The following is a 17,516-nucleotide window of genomic DNA, read 5'->3' as shown; positions in this document are numbered from 1 at the left end:
TAATAAACTAATTCTGTCAGTGATGAAGTTCGCACAGAACACACACACACACTCACTCAGTGGCCACTTTATGGATACACCAGTACACCTGCATGCTCATGCAAATAGCTCATCTGCCAGTCATGTTGCAAAAACTCAATGTATCAAAGCATGCAGACATGGTCAAGAGGTTCAGCTTTGTTCAGATCAGCATGGGGAAGAAACGTCATCAAATTGACTTTGATCAGGGAATGACTGTTGGTGCTAGATGGGGTGGTCTGAGTATCTCAACTGATGATCTCTTGGGATTTTCACACACAACAGTATTGAGTTTACGGAGGAAAAAAAAACACCCAGTGAGCAGAAATTCTGTGGGTGAAAATGAGAGGTTAGAGGAGAATGGTCAAACTGGTTCAAGCTGACAGGAATGCAACAGTAACTCAACCACACATTATAGAATAGCATCTCTGAACACACAGCACACTGAATCTTGAAGTGGATGGGCTACAACAGCAGACAACCACCAACATACATTCAGTGGCCACTGGGTATGAGTGCATATTCTTGCAAGGCTCTCATGCAGATCTTTTGGGGTTTACTGCGCATCTGAAAGTTGGTCCGGTTAACATGCTGCAACATGGAGCCGGGATCTATTCATCAATATTATGGTCACCAGTGGGCTGAATTCTGCATCATATTGCCATAAATTTTATTTATTGACAATGGTTTATGACGAAGTGCTCACAATGAAACACCAACTCAGAGAGCGCTTCCTCAGACCAGTAGAGATCACATATATACAAAGCAAGTCAAGCTCTTTAGCTACCAATTTTTCAAAAATCAAATGGGTTTCCTGGAGCAGTACGGTAAATTTCTTAAGAGTTACACAGCACTGAAAAACAGACTTTTTGGCTCAATTCGTCTGTGCCGACCAAGTTGCCTACAAAAGCCCGCTCTGTTTATTGCATTTGGTCTGTACCTCTCTAAACATTTTCTGTTCACATGCATCTAAATGCCTTTTAAATGTTGCAAGTGCAACATTTACCTCATTCCTCTACCTCATGTCCTGGCAGCACTTTTATAGTCAGCAGCCTCTTTATCAGGGGTACCCAATCTGGGGTTCACATTCTACTCCTACTTTAAACCCGTGCCCACTAGTTTTGAACCTCCCCCCAACCTGAGGACAAGACTTTGGCTATTCACATTTTCAATGCTCCACATGAATTCATAAATCTCTGTACACACACCCACACACAATGCTGGAGGAACTCAGGAGGTCATGGAGAGGAATTAAACAGTTGATGTTTCAAGCTGAGAACCTTCATCAGCACTCGGTTACTGGTCTTGGCCAAAACGTCAACTCTTTACTCTTTTCCATAGAACATGTGACTCTGGTTCTTCGTATCCGCAGGTGACCCCTCAAACTCCTACACCCCAGGGTGTGGGGGGGCCTATCCAGCCTCCTTATAACCCCAGCCCTCCCCCAGTAACATTCTCGTGAATCTTTTCAGCACCCCCTCCAGTTTAATGCATCCTTCCTATACAGAGGGGACCAGAATTGCACCCAGGTTTCCAGAAGTGGCAAAGTCTTGCATAGCTGTAACACGACATCCCAAGTCCTGAGTTCTATATTTGACTAATGAAGGCAAGAATGCAAAACCTCTTCCGCACCATCACGTCTACCTATGTTGCCAGGAACTCCAATTTACACAGGTACACTTCCATTCGAATGCTCTCTTGCACCTTGGCTATACATGTTCTAATCCAAAGCTCTGCTGCCAGCTCTCTCACTGTACTCTTACTCATCGCCCTGACTCTTGCTGAGCAAACGGCTCTCAGCCACAGTTTTAAAACTCTCATCTTCAATGTTCATTTCCCCAGGTGCAAAATGCACCATATGAACACATCACATGGTAAATGCTGGTCCTGATGAAGGGCCTCAGCCCACAATGCCAACTATTTATTCCCCTCCATAGGTGCTCCCCGACCTGCTGACTTCCTCCAGCATTTTGTGCGCGCTACCCTGGATTTGCAGAATCTCATGTCTGTCTGGATGCATAACGGCTCAGTCAGTACCTGCTCTGCCCATGACAAGAAAATACAGTGTTGTGGATATCACAGAAACCAGCCACCCCTCCATGGACTCTGTCTACACTTCCCGCTGCAACTAATATAATAAAAGACCCCCACCCACCCTGGAAATTCTCTCTCTTCTCCTCTCTCCCATTAGGCTGAGGATAGAGCCTGAAAGCACATACCATCAAGGACAGCTTCTATCCCACTGTTAAATGGTACTCTAAATAGTACTCTTAAGATGGACCCTTGACCTCACAACCTACCTTGTTATAATCTTGCACTTTGTTTTACCAGCACTGCACTTTCTCTGTAGCTGTTACACTTAATTCTGCATTATTATTGCTGTACCCTGTTGTACCTCAATGCACTGGATAACTTGATTTTCATGATCAACATGAGGGGATCTTCTCACTGTATCTTGGGACAATAATAAACCAGCATGTTGGTTCCCTCCCCGCTCCCTGGCTAGCAAAGCAGCCTACTATGACAGTGTCAAAGGGCAGATTGGTAAAGGAACTTGTGTCTTTCAGGTGCTTGGTGCAAGGTCCCCGTCCTCATATGCATTGAAGAAGTCGTCCATTGCGTCCTGAAGCTCAAGCCCCAGGTGTGCATCTGCTCGAGTACAATCTGTTTATAACTACTCAAGTTCAGAGTGAACGGTGAAAGTTGAGAGATTTACCGGCCCTCATTCAGAGAGCCACGAGGAAGGTGGTGGAGAGGAACTTCTGGACTGGTGTAGGGTCTACAGAGTGGATCCAATGGTGAGGACAACAAAGTAGATGATGGAGGCTGATTGGTGAAAAGTATAGATTCAAGGGGTTTAATGGCTCTGTGAGTCAAAGATAAAAGCTTGGAGACAGCTCAATGTGAGCACAACTTGCTTCAGAGTCAGAAGTGTCTGCAAGAGTCACACTTGAGCCCTGCAACTTCTGAGAGTTTGATTCAGTTCCCTCCCTCTTCCTCATTCCCAGCTCCTCTATCATCTCACCTCCCACTCCCTTCCTGATTCCTCCCTCTTCTCTTCCCTCAATGCCCTTCTATGCACCTCCCAATCACAAGCTGAAACACTAGACCCACTTGACATGACAGAAAACCTGTCAATCCGAGCCCCAAATGCACAAGTAACAGACAACCCTGACCTCTGGGGTAGATTCTCAATTCAAGTAAACTGATTATCAAAATATGTACATGTGACCCTGAGATTCATTTTCTCGCAGGCATTCACAGTAGAACAAAGAAATTCTAGAGAATCAATGAAAAACTACGTACAAAGATTGATAATGTGCAAAAGATGATAGACTGCAAATACAAAAAAAAAGTAAATAAATTATACTGAGAACATGAGCACCCTCCTGTATGGGGTTGTTGTCTTAGTGCTAAGTGGGTCACCATTTGCCTTGAGAAAATGGTCACTATGTTAGGACCAAGGGATGATTGCAAGGACAAGTGCTGCTCCGGGAAAGTCAGAGGGGATCTCCCACAAGGTTAACTTTTGCAAACTGGGATAGTTTGTCCCCAATCCTTTGCTGGCACATATTCCGGGATCAGAATGCAGCATGTCTGACCACACCTCCCAGCTGCTTTATAGTATATGAGACTAATACAGACTGAAGCAACTGGAGCACATTCTGACTGGCTGCATCACTCCTGTGGATCACAAGAGGCTGCAGATGGTTGCAGGCTCAGCCAGCTCCATCTCGGGCACACGCAGAGCATGAGGGTGATCGATCAGTTCGTGGCCTAAGGTAGAAGATGAGTTATACAACTCTCGTTACATGCACACGTAGAGAACAAGGGGTGATCGATCAGTTCGTGGCCTAAGGTAGAAAAAGATGAGTTATACAGCTCTCGTTACATGCACACGTAGAGAACGAGGGGTGATCGATCAGTTCGTGGCCTAAGGTAGAAGGAGATGAGTTATACAGCTCTCGTTACATGCACGTGCAGTTCAACTCTTTGAGTGATTATGCAGAAAGTTTGAAGTTAATAACTCATCTCCTTCTACCTTAGGCCACGAACTTACCAATCACCCCTGCTGTGGACACTTTCTGGAGGTACAAGATTCGTATGCTCCACGACCACTGGACTATGTGTGTAAATGTAGGAGGGGACTATGTTGAAAAATAAATAGGTTTTCTAAAATCCTTCCTTCCACCTTAGGCCACAAACTTATCAATCACCCCCCATATATTGACTGGCTTCATCACAGCCAGGTATGGAAACACCAATGCCCTTGAACAGTAAAATCCTGCAAAAAGTAGTGGGTGCGGCCCATCCACCACTGAGCAGGAAGCATTGTCGCAGGAAAGCAGCATCCATCATCGGGGACCCTCAACACTCAAGACGTTCTCTTCTCACTGCTGCCATTAGGAAGATGGTACAGGAGACTCCACACCTCCAGGTTCAGGAACAGTTATTAACCCTCAACCATCAGGCTCCTGATCTCTCCACTGCGATTCAGAATCAGGAGTTAATATCACCAGCATGTGTCATGACATATGTCAAATTTGCAGCAACAGTACATTGCAATGCATAATGATAGAGAAAAAAACAGAATTACAGTAAATATATATATTAGTTAAATTAAATAACTAGTTAAACATAGGAATAATAAAGAAGTGAGGTAGTGTTCATGGGTTCAATGTCCATTCAGAAATTGGATGGCAGAAGGGAAGAAGCTGGTCCTGAATCAGTGAGTGTGTGTGCTTTCAGGCTCCTGATGGTAGCAATGAAAAGACAGCATGTCCTGGGTGGTGGGAGTCATCAGCTTCACTTGTCACACTCACTTTCAAAGACTCTTCATCTCATGTTCTCAATATTTATTACTTACCATTTCTTTCTTTTTGTATCAGTAAGACAAAGGAGATGGTGGTGGACTTTAGGAAGACTAAGCCTGCACTGCTCCGTTACTACTGATGGTGAGGACGAGGATGTGGTGAGGATCTACAAGTACCTGGGGGTGCACCCAGATGACACCTTGAGTGCAGCACCAACACAGAGGCCGTGTACAAGAAGGGCCAGAGTCGCCTCCACTTCCTGAGGAGACTGCGGTCCTTTGGAGTATGCAGGCCTCTCCTTCACATGTTCTACCAGTCTGTTGTCGCCAGTACAATCTTCTATGCAGCAGTGTGCTGGGGTAATGGCATCAACATGAGTAATGCCAACAGGCTCAATAAACTGATTAGAACGGCAGGCTCTGTTATAGGAGTCAAACCAGACACACTGGAGGCCGTGGTAGAACAAAGGACCCCACGGAAAATCCTGGCAATTCTGGACAATGTTTCTCACCCTCTGCATGCCACCTTGGCTGAACAGAGGAGCACTTTTAGTAATAGACTAAAATAACTGCACTGCTCCAGACAGCACTATCGAGATCGTTCTTATCCTCGGCCATTAGGTTCCATAATGAGTCAGCCTATAGCCAGGGAAGTGATGACTCCCTCCTGTTAGAGTGTGGTAACTTATTTTTTATTTTTTCTTGCTTCTCCTCTAATATTTGTATATCTGTGCACTTATAATGCTACTGTGACACTGTAATTTCCTTTGGGATCAATAAAGTACAGTGGCATGCAAAGGTTTGGGCACCTCGGTCAAAATTTCTGTTAGAGTGAATAGTTAAGTGAGTAGAAGATGAACTGATATCCAAAAGCCATAAAGTTAAAGATGAAACATTCTTTTCAACATTTTAAGCAAGATTAGTGTATTATTTTGGTTTTGTACAATTTTAGAGTGAAAAAAAGGAAAGGAGCACCATGCAAAAGTTTGGGCACTCCAAGAGATTTGAGCTCTTAGATAACTTTTACCAAGGTCTCAGACCTTAATTAGCTTGTTAGGGCTATGGCTTGTTCAGTCATCGTTAGGAAAGGCCAGGTGATGCAAATCTCAAAGCTAAAATACCCTGACTCCTCAAACCTTGTCCCAACAATCAGCAGCCATGGGCTCCTCTAAGCAGCTGCCCAGCACTCTGAAAATTAAAATAAATGATGCCCACAAAGCAGGAGAAGGCTATAAGAAGATAGCAGAGCGTTTTCAGGTAGTCATTTCCTCAGTTCATAATGTAATTAAGAAACAGCAGTTAACAGGAACGGTGCAGGTCAAGTTGAGGTCTGGAAGACCAAGAAAACTTTCCCAGAGAATTGCTCGTAGGATTGCTAGAAAGGCAAATCAAAACCCCCATTTGACTGCCAGAGACCTTCAGGAAGATTTAGCAGACCCTGGAGTGGTGGTGCACTGTTCTACTGTGCAGCGACACCTACACAAATATGACCTTCATGGAAGAATCATCAGAAGAAAACCTTTCCTGCGTCCTCACCACAAAATTCAGCGTCAGAAGTTTGCAAAGGAACATCTAAACGAGCCTGATACATTTTGGAAACAAGTCCTGTGGACTGATGAAGTTAAAATAGAACCTATTGGCCGCAATGAGCAAAGGTACGTTTGGGGGAAAAAAGGGTGCAGAATTTCATGAAAAGAATACCTCTCCAACTGTTAAGCACGGGGGTGGATCGATCATGCTTTGGGCTTGTGTTGCAGCCAGTGGCACGGGGAACACTTCACTGGTAGAGGGAAGAATGAATTAAATTAAATACCAGCAAATTCTGGAAGCAAATATCACACCATCTGTAAAAAAGCTAAAGATGAAAAGAGGATGGCTGATAACGGTCCTAAACACACCTCAAAATCCACAATGGACTACCTCAAGAGGCACAAGCTGAAGGTTTTGCCATGGCCCTCACAGTCCCCCAACCTAAACATCATCGAAAATCTGTGGATAGACCTCAAAAGAGTAGTGCATGCAAGACAGCCCAAGAATCTCACCGAACTAGAAGCCTTTTGCAAGGAAGAATGGGCGAAAATCCCCCGAACAAGAATTGAAGGGCTCTTAGCTGACTACAGAAAGTGTTTACAAGCTGTGATACTTGCCAAAGGGGGTGTTACTACTAACCATGCAAGGGTGCCCAAACTTTTGCTTCAAGCCCTTTTCCTTTTTTGTTATTTTGAAACTGTAAAAGATGGAAATAAAAAAGTAATCATGCTTAAAATATTAAAGAAATATGTCATCTTTAACTTTATGCCTTTTGGAAATCAGATTATCTTTCACTCACTTAGCTATTCACAGTAACAGAAATTTTGACCGGGGTGCCCAAACTTTTACATGCCACTGTATCTCTCTATCTGTTCATATTGTTGTCTTTGCCACATTGGTTGAACGCCCAATTTGATAGATCATTGATTTTATTATGGTTATTATTCTATTATGGATTTGAGTATGCCCACAAGAAAATTAATCTTAGGTTGTATATGGTGTGCTACACGTACTTTGATAATAAATTTAATTTGGAAGCTTCCCCAGCAGCAAGGGACATCTTCAAAGATGATGCCTCAAGAAGGCAGCATCCATCATTGGTGGTCCTCGCTACCGAGGACATGCTCTCTTCTCATTACTATCATCAGAGAAGAGGTACAAGAGCCGAGGACACACACTCAATGTCATAGGAACAGCTTCCTCCCCTCCATCATCAGATTTCCAGACGGTCCATGAACTCCACCTGGTTTCTCCTTTTTAATCATATTTAGAATTCACTGTAATTCTATATCTTTGCATGCTTCACATCAAACAATTAAACGCGAAATATTGTGTCAAATAATGACACATTTCACGCCCTAGTGAAATGAAGGGACTCGGCCTGAAGCGTTAACTGTTTATTCCTCACCATAGATGCTGCCTGACCTGCCGAGTTCCTTCAACGTCACTCATACCAAGTAAGTGGATGAAAATAAACAGGGCCCTAATGCACTAGAACATTTGTGGTTGCATTTGTATATTCATCCACCCTGGGTCTGCTGAACCACACTGGCTAGCTCCACCATGTAGCCCCCATACCCTTGTCTTGAAATTGCACCATTTTAATCCCTCCAGTGGTCTTGCCTCACCACACCCCTCCCCCAACAAGTCAATGTGCCCCTTCCAACTGTAGCGAAGCTACATACATCAAAGTTGCTGGTGAACGCAGCAGGCCAGGCAGCATCTCTAGGAAGAGGTACAGTCGACGTTTCAGGCCGAGACCCTTCGTCAGGGCTTGTAGTGAAGCTATCCGTTTTCTCCAACTCTGACGAAAGGTGGGACAGCAGGCCGCACTGACAGACTGCCAAGGGTCTGTATCACTCTCCTGGAGGTGGCTGTAGACGCTACAGTCTGGGGCAACACACAGAAAGCTGGAGGCTTTCACAACTGTCCATTTCCCTCCACAGATGCTGCCTGAGCTCCCATCATCTTGGAATGAACTAAATAGCCGATTGTTGATGACAGGGTGTTGGGTGGGTGTGAACATGTACCAGTCTACACTGGGGGAAAATTCATGAGGCGGTGCCATCATTAAGGATCCCCACCACCCAGGACATGCCATTTTCTCAGGAAGGAGGTACAGGAGCCTGAAGACACCAAGTCAACGACTCAGGAATACCTTCTTCCCCTCTGCCATCCAATTTCTGAATAGACATTGAACCCATGAACACCACCCCACTACTTTTTTATTTCTATTTATACTTATAGGAATTATTCACATTTATAGGAATAGTTCTTCACTATTATTATGCAATGCTGCCACAAATTTTAAAAATTTCATGACATACAGGAAATTACAATGGCATGAAAGGGGAACTGGCTGAAGTTGACTGGAAAGGGACATTTGCAGGAAGGACAGCAGAGCAGCAATGGCTGGAGTTTCTGCGAAAATTGAGGGAAATGCAAGACAGATATATTCCAAATAAGAAGAAATTTTCAAAGGGAAAGAGGACACTACTGTGGCTGACAAGTGAAGTCAGAGCCAAAGTAAAAGCAAAAGAGAGGGCATACAAGTTAGCCAGAGCTAGTGGGAAGATAGAGGATTGGGAAGCTTTTAAAAACTTGCAGAAGAAAACTAAGAAGGTCATTCTGAGGGAAAAGATAAATTATGAGTGGAAGCTGGCGACTAATATCAAAGAAGATACTAAAAGCTTTTAAGTATATAAAGGGTAAAAGAGAGTCAAGGGTAGATATAGGCCCAATGCATAATGACGCTGGAGATATTGTAATTAGTGATGCAGAGATGGCAGAGGACCTGAATGCGTATTTTCAGTGGAAGATGTCTGCAGCATACTGGACATTCAAGTGTCAGGGAAGTGAAGTTTGTGCAGTAAAAATTACAACTGAGAAGGTGCTCAGGAAGCTTAATGGTCTGAGGGTGGATAAGTCTCCTGGACCTGATGGAATGCACCGTTGGGTTCTGAAGGAAGTAGCTAGAGCGATTGCAGGGGCATTAATGATAATCTTTCAAGAACTGATAGATTCTGGCATATATCAGATGACCAAAAAATTGCAAATGTTACTCCACTATTTAAGAAAGCTGGGAGGCAACAGAAAGGAAACTATAGACCTGTAAGCCTGACATCAGTGGTTGGGAAGTTGTTGGAATCGATTGTTAGGGATGAGATTACGGAATACCTGGAGGCATATGACAAGATAGGCCAAAGCCAGCACGATTTCCTGGAAGGAAAATCCTGCCTGAAAAACCTACTGCAATTCTTTGAGGAAATTACAAGCAAGGTAGGCAAAGAAGATACAGTAGACGTGGTGTACTTGGATTTTCAGAAGGCTTTTGACAAGGTGCCGCACATGAGGATGCTTAACAAGATAAAAGCCCATGGAATTACAGAGAAGTTACTAGCGTGGGTGGAGCATTGGCTGGTCAGCAGAAAACAGAGTGTGGGAATAAAGGGATCCTATTCTGGCTGGCTGCCAGTTACCAGCGGAGTTCCACAGGGGACGGTGTTGTGACCACTGCTTTTTACGATGTATGACAATGATTTGGAATAGGATTAATGGATTTGTGGCTAAATTTGCCGATGATACAAAGATAGGTGGAGGAGCAGGTAGTGTTGAGGAAACAAACAGCCGAATGGGCGAAGAAGAGGCAAATGAAATACAATGTTGGAAAGTGTATGGTTGTGCACTTTGGTGGTAGAAATAAATGAGCAGACTATTATTTAGATGAGGAGAGAATTCAAAATGCAGAGATGCAAAAGGACTTGGGAATCTTTGTGCAAGATACCCTAAAGGTTAACCTCCAGAGTTGTTTGTGAAGAAGATAAATGTAACGTTGGCATTCATTTCTAGAGGCATAAAATAAGAGAGCAGGGATTTGCTGTTGAAGCTCACTACAGCACTCGTGAGACCACACTTGGGGTAGTGTGTGCAGTTTTGGGCTCCTTATTTTAGAAAGGATATAATGACATTGGAGGGTTCAGAGAAGATTCATGAGAATGATTCCAGGAATGTAAGAGTTACTGCATGAGGAACGTCTGGCAACTCTTGGACTATATTCCCTGGAGTTCTGGACAATGAGGGGAGATCTCATAGAAACATTCCAAATGTTTAAAAGGCCTAAACAGATTAGATATGACAAAGTTATTTCCCATGCTAGGGGATTCTAGGACAAGAGGGCACGACTTCAGGATTGAAGGACGTCCTTTTAGAACTGAGAGGTGGAGAAATTACTTTAGTCAGAGGGTGGTAAATATGTGGAATCTGTTGCCACGAGTGGCTGTGGAGGCCAAGTTATTGCGTGTATTTAAGGCAGAGATAGATAGGTTCTTGATTAGATAGAGCACCAAAGAGTATGGGGTGAAAGCAGGGGAGTGGGGATGACTGGAAGAATTGGATCAGCCCATGATTGAATGGCAGAACAGATTCGAAGGGCCGAACGGCGTACTTCTGCTCCGATATCTTATGGTCTTATATGCTGGTAATAATAAACCTGATTCTGAATTGGTAGTGGATGTGGTCAGTAGCTTTAAATTACTGGGGATTAACATTTCAGATGCTGGTCCTAGGAGCAGCACACACATGCAATCACAGGGAAGCAGGGTCCTCTGCTACTCATTTCTTAGGACGTTAAGGAAATTCAGCTTATTATCAAACACTCTGAATAAACTTCTACAGATGTATTGTTGAAAGCATCCTGACTGGCTGCATCATGGTCTGGTATGCCATTTCAAATGCACAGTCAAGTAGTGCAGGGGTCCCCAACCTTTTTTGCACCGCGTACCGGTTTAATATGATTAATATTCTTGCGGACCGGCTGACCATTGGTGGTGGTGGGGGGGGGGGGGGGTGTTCAAGTGGGGTTAAACTCACCTCAACATGTCTTTTACAGTTAGGGTTACCAACTTTCTCACTCCCAAATAAGGGGCAAAAGTAGCAGTCAAATCCTGACGAAGGGTCCCGGCCCGAAACGTCGACTGCACCTCTTCCTATAGATGCTGCCTGGTCTGCTGCGTTCACCAGCATTTTTTGTGTGTGTTGAAGGGGCACTTGTTTACGCCGAGAAAGACTACCATGACCATGAAGTTTTGTGTGGGCACCTGTGTGCGCATGCGTGACGTTCACATATGTGACGTGCGCATGCACGTACATGCCAACTTTTTTCCCACAAATTGGTTTTGGCTTAATCTTCCCGACTACACTGTACAAACATTATTTCTACTTTATATAGGCTGTGTATTTATCATATCTTTCCTGATTTTACTGTATGGTAGAGTTATTTTCGGTTTTATGTGTTATTTGGTATGATTTGTTAGGTTATTTTTTGGGTCTGGGAACGTTCAAAAATTTTTCCCATATAAATCAATGGTAATTGCTTCTTCGCTTCATGCCATTTTGGCATGAAAGGTTTCATAGGAACGCTCTACCTTAGTGGGGGGAAATACGGGACAAGGGCGGTCCCGTATGGGACAAACCAATTTAGCCCAATATACAGGACGTTCCGGCAAATACAGGACAGTTGGCAACCCTATGTTCAAGTTCAACAGTGCGTGACAGGGAATGAGGAAAGGTGCAGCTGACTCATGTCGTTTCCTTGCGGCCCGCTGGTTGGGGACTGCTGAAGTAGTGGACTTGACTGATATGTCACAGGTACATCCCAATCATCCTCGGTATTATCTACAGGAGGTACTGCATCAAGATGGTGTCGTCCGTCATCAATGATTTCCCCCTCCCTCCACCCCATCTGGGTCATGGCATTGTCTTCAACTTCCATCAGGCCAGGAGGCACAGAAGCCAGAAGTCCAACACTATCAGTTTCATGAACAGCCACTTCCCTTCAACCATTTGGTTCTTGAACCGACTGGCAGAACCCTAATCACTACCTCAGTGCAGCAACACTGTGACCCCTCTGACTACTCTGCACTAACATGGAGTTTGTTCTTGATTTTCTCTTGCTCTTTTCATTGTAAAAACTGTGCATAATTTAAGTTTAAATGTGAATATTGCTTATCTGATGCTGGGTGCCTGTGATGCCGCAGCAAGTAAGCTGTTCATTGCACCTGTGGATACACATTCTTGTGCACTGACAATTCCACTTGGCTGTCACTTTATCTGTCCACCCAAACTACACCAAATTAGGGACTGTATTCCCTTTGTACTCCTCGACATACTGATGTAGGGGATGATCTGAATGCATAGCACACAAGCAAACGCTCTTCACTATATCTTGTGACATGCTGACAACAGCAAAATTACAAACCTGCCTGCGCTTGGCTGAAATCCCTCAAAAACTTTCCTACCAATGCATCTCTCCAAATGAGATCAAAATATTAAAACTTTACCCAACAGTACAACTTCCTCATTCTGCACAAGGACCAATGTCTGTGTAGAAACTCTCCGCTAGCATCCCCTTCAAATCATTCCCTTACATCCCTCACTCAGGGACAACCCATCCGCTGGCCTACATTTAGCACACTTCTTTCGAAACCTATCCTTTCAGTGCACCAACACAGAAGTGTTTCAAACAGAAGTGCACCCACCTCTACCACTTCCCCTGGCAGATCAGTATGGCCACAACTGAAACCTGCCGCTCAGGGGCTTCCAACCCAGAGTGCACGAACACCTTGCTCGTCCATGCCATAAAAAAACTTTGGGAACCACCACCTACTTCACCTCAGAAATCTGCCCTCATGTCTTACAATGTAAAACACCTATATGAATAGAGAACCCATCCAGCACTTGGTTAGTGTTTGCAACAGGTCTGTCAATGTACAACTGCAATACAGAACAGGAATCTCACAAGAGGTGGGGAGAGCTGTCACCATGGCAGCAGGTTACGAGTCTGGGTCTCTAACTGTGTGGCACGAGGATACAGCCCGTGTAACACCGGGGTACGGTACCGGTGGGGACTGGTCTGCCACACTATAACACCGGGGTACGGTACCGGTGGGGATGGGTCTGTCACTGTGTAACCCCGGGGTACGGTACCGGTGGGGACGGGTCTGTCACGCTATAACACCGGGGTTCGGTACCGGTGGGGACGGGTCTGTCAGTGTGTAACACCGGGGTTTGGTACCGGTGGGGACGGGTCTGTCAGTGTGTAACACCGGGGTTCGGTACCGGTGGGGACGGGTCTGTCGCTGTGTAACACCGGGGTTCGGTACCGGTGGGGACGGGTCTGTCGCTGTGTAACAGCGGGGTACGGCACCGGTGGGGACGGGTCTGTCGCTGTGTAACACCGGGGTTCGGTACCGGTGGGGACGGGTCTGTCGCTGTGTAACAGCGGGGTACGGCACCGGTGGGGACGGGTCTGTCGCTGTGTAACAGCGGGGTACGGCACCGGTGGGGACGGGTCTGTCGCTGTGTAACACCGGGGTACGGTACCGGTGGGGACGGGTCTGTCGCTGTGTAACACCGGGGTACGGTACCGGTGGGGACGGGTCTGTCACTGTGTAACACCGGGGTACGGTACCGGTGGGGACGGGTCTGTCACTGTGTAACAGCGGGGTACGGTACCGGTGGGGACGGGTCTGTCACTGTGTAACACCGGGGTACGGTACCGGTGGGGACGGGTCTGTCGCTGTATAACACTGGGGTACGGTACCGGTGGGGACGGGTCTGTCACTGTGTAACAGCGGGGTACGGTACCGGTGGGGACGGGTCTGTCACTGTGTAACACCGGGGTACGGTACCGGTGGGGACGGGTCTGTCAGGGTGTAACACCGGGGTACGGTACCGGTGGGGACGAGTCTGTCACTGTGTAACACCGGGGTACGGTACCGGTGGGGACGGGTCTGTCACTGTGTAACACCGGGGTACGGTACCGGTGGGGACGGGTCTGTCACTGTGTAACACCGGGGTACGGTACCGGTGGGGACGGGTCTGTCACTGTGTAACACCGGGGTACGGTACCGGTGGGGACTGGTCTGTCACTGTGTAACACCGGGGTACGGTACCGGTGGGGACGGGTCTGTCACTGTGTAACACCGGGGTACGGTACCGGTGGGGACGGATCTGTCACTGTGTAACACCGGGGTACGGTACCGGTGGGGACGGGTCTGTCACTGTGTAACACCAGGGTACGGTACCGGTGGGGACGGGTCTGTCACTGTGTAACACCGGGGTACGGTACCGGTGGGGACGGGTCTGTCACTGTGTAACAGCGGGGTACGGTACCGGTGGGGACAGGTCTGTCGCTGTATAACACCGGGGTACGGTACCGGTGGGGACGGGTCTGTCACGCTATAACACCGGGGTACGGTACCGGTGGGGACGGGTCTGTCACTGTGTGACACCGGGGTACGGTACCGGTGGGGACGAGTCTGTCACTGTGTAACAGCGGGGTACGGTACTGGTGGGGACGGGTCTGTCGCTGTATAACACCGGGGTACGGTACCGGTGGGGACGGGTCTGTCACTGTGTAACACCGGGGTACGGTACCGGTGGGGACGGGTCTGTCACTGTGTAACAGCGGGGTACGGTACCGGTGGGGACGGGTTTGTCACGCTATAACACCGGGGTACGGTACCAGTGGGGACGGGTCTGTCAGTGTGTAACACCGGGGTACGGTACCGGTGGGAACGGGTCTGTCTCTGTGTAACACCGGGGTACGGTACCGGTGGGGACGGGTCTGTCACTGTGTAACACCGGGGTACGGTACCGGTGGGGACGGGTCTGTCGCTGTGTAACAGCGGGGTACGGTACCGGTGGGGACGGGTCTGTCACTGTGTAACACCGGGGTACGGTACCGGTGGGGATGGGTCTGTCGCTGTGTAACACCGGGGTACGGTACCGGTGGGGACGGGTCTGTCACTGTGTAACACCGGGGTACGGTACCGGTGGGGACGGGTCTGTCGCTGTATAACACTGGGGTACGGTACCGGTGGGGACGGGTCTGTCAGTGTGTAACAGCGGGGTACGGTACCGGTGGGGACGGGTCTGTCACTGTGTAACACCGGGGTGCGGTACCGGTGGGGACGGGTCTGTCACTGTGTAACACCGGGGTACGGTACCGGTGGGGACGGGTCTGTCACTGTGTAACACCAGGGTACGGTACCGGTGGGGACGGGTCTGTCACTGTGTAACACCGGGGTACGGTACCGGTGGGGACGAGTCTGTCACTGTGTAACACCGGGGTACGGTACCGGTGGGGACGGGTCTGTCACTGTGTAACAGCGGGGTACGGTACCGGTGGGGACGAGTCTGTCACTGTGTAACACCGGGGTACGGTACCGGTGGGGACGGGTCTGTCACTGTGTAACAGCGGGGTACGGTACGGTACCGGTGAGGACGGGTCTGTCAGTGTGTAACACCGGGAGACGGTACCGGTGGGGACGGGTCTGTCACTGTATAACACCGGGGTACGGTACCGGTGGGGACGGGTCTGTCAGTGTGTAACACCGGGGTACGGTACCGGTGGGGACGGGTCTGTCAGTGTGTAACACCGGGGTACGGTACCGGTGGGGACGGGTCTGTCAGTGTGTAACACCGGGGTACGGTACCGGTGGGGACGGGTCTGTCAGTGTGTAACACCGGGGTACGGTACCGGTGGGGACGGGTCTGTCACTGTGTAACACCGGGGTACGGTACCGGTGGGGACGGGTCTGTCAGGGTGTAACACCGGGGTACGGTACCGGTGGGGACGGGTCTGTCACTGTGTAGCACCGGGGTACGGTACCGGTGGGGGTGGGTCTGTCAGTGTGTAACAGCGGGGTACGGTACCGGCGGGGACGGGTCTGTCACTGTGTAACACCGGGGTACGGTACCGGTGGGGACGGGTCTGTCAGGGTGTAACACCGGGGTACGGTACCGGTGGAGGCGGGTCTGTCACTGTGTAACAGCGGGGTACGGTACCGGCGGGGACGGGTCTGTCACTGTGTAACACCGGGGTACGGTACCGGTGGGGACGGGTCTGTCACTGTGTAGCACCGGGGTACGGTACCGGTGGGGACGGGTCTGTCAGGGTGTAACACCGGGGTACGGTACCGGTGGGGACGGGTCTGTCAGGGTGTAACACCGGGGTACGGTACCGGTGGGGACGGGTCTATCACTGTGTAACAGCGGGGTACGGTACCGGTGGGGACGGGTCTGTCAGGGTGTAACACCGGGGTACGGGACGGGACGGTACCGGTGGGGTAAGGTCAGTGATCCACGCCCCCTCCCTCATGATGTTTACATGCTCGCCCATCCGCGCATTTCACTCATGGGGCAATCATCCAGCCTCTCTGGCTCGAAGTTCGCCAATATCCTGGTAATTCTTTCCCTCACCCCCTTCAGCTCTGGTCTGCATGCCCAGGTTTGTGGCCTAGACAAATTGAAGACCCGAACCACCCCTGCCTGTGTGCTCCACTATTTATTTAACTTGCAACAATCGTTCCCTTCATATTTCCTCTCGTTCGCTCCGTCCTTCTTCTCTGCCCCGAAGTGTTTTGCAAAGGGAGGTGAGGTTAACATGCAGCCATGTCTTACCTTCAAATGGCTGCTGCCACCATCGCTCCGCAAATGGAACTGAAAATAAAAACAACCCAACAGACAGGAGAGCGAAACAAAACGAAGCCGCGGCTGACAAGGAGGCGATGCTGAGGCGCTCTAAACCCGGGCTGGGCTGCTCTACCCCTCGTCGCCGGGGTTTACCTCAGCCCCTCGCCTTCGCCTCACACGCACGCATAAAATGGCGGCGCGGATCTTCCATCTCCCCTCACCCTCCGCGTGGTCCCGCCCTCATCGCCGCGGTTCTCCATTGGTTGCCCCTCAGGGCCGCCGGCCAAATGATTGGGTTACCCTCGCTGTCGCTCCATCCGTTGCTGAGGATCTCCCCCTGTGATTGGTGGAAAAGCGCGGCCTTATTTAAATTGACACCGCCCCTCGCGAACCTGCCTTCCTTCGCCAAATTTTCATGTCTCAGACAAGACTCCCTATTTGCATATAGACTCCGCCTACCAGGCGGTTCCGGCGCAATGGCTTATTCAAGTGGGTACCGCCCACTTCAAAACGCTCGGTTTCAATTGGCTCTTCCCACTCCACCGCCGGAACCACGCATCATTTCAATTGGTCCCTTCCCCGCCGCACTCTTCACCAATGGACGTCGCAGTTCTTTGCCGCAGAATTTATGAATGAAAACATTTTTGGGAAGATAGTAACAGTGATGTTTTAGAAAGTT

The 17,516-nt window shown here is 48.4% G+C and overlaps 1 protein-coding gene across 5 annotated transcripts in view; it reads right to left on the bottom strand.

Moving 5' to 3' along the window:
* LOC140190193 (RNA-binding protein 10-like) overlaps positions 1-17,053 on the bottom strand; it is a 61,282-nt gene extending 44,229 nt beyond the window's left edge. For all 5 annotated transcript variants that reach the window (XM_072246708.1, XM_072246707.1, XM_072246711.1 and 2 more), the window contains exon 1: positions 16,826-17,053. The gene's annotated coding sequence lies outside the window, so the exon portion shown is untranslated. The remainder of the gene's footprint in view (positions 1-16,825) is intronic.
* Positions 17,054-17,516: the final 463 nt, after the last annotated feature.

Source organism: Mobula birostris, chromosome 29, assembly GCF_030028105.1.
Source record: "Mobula birostris isolate sMobBir1 chromosome 29, sMobBir1.hap1, whole genome shotgun sequence".
NCBI classification, from domain to species: domain Eukaryota; kingdom Metazoa; phylum Chordata; class Chondrichthyes; order Myliobatiformes; family Myliobatidae; genus Mobula; species Mobula birostris.
The sequence above is the reverse complement of the archived record's forward strand: the minus strand, read 5'-3'. Positions and strand labels throughout refer to the sequence as shown.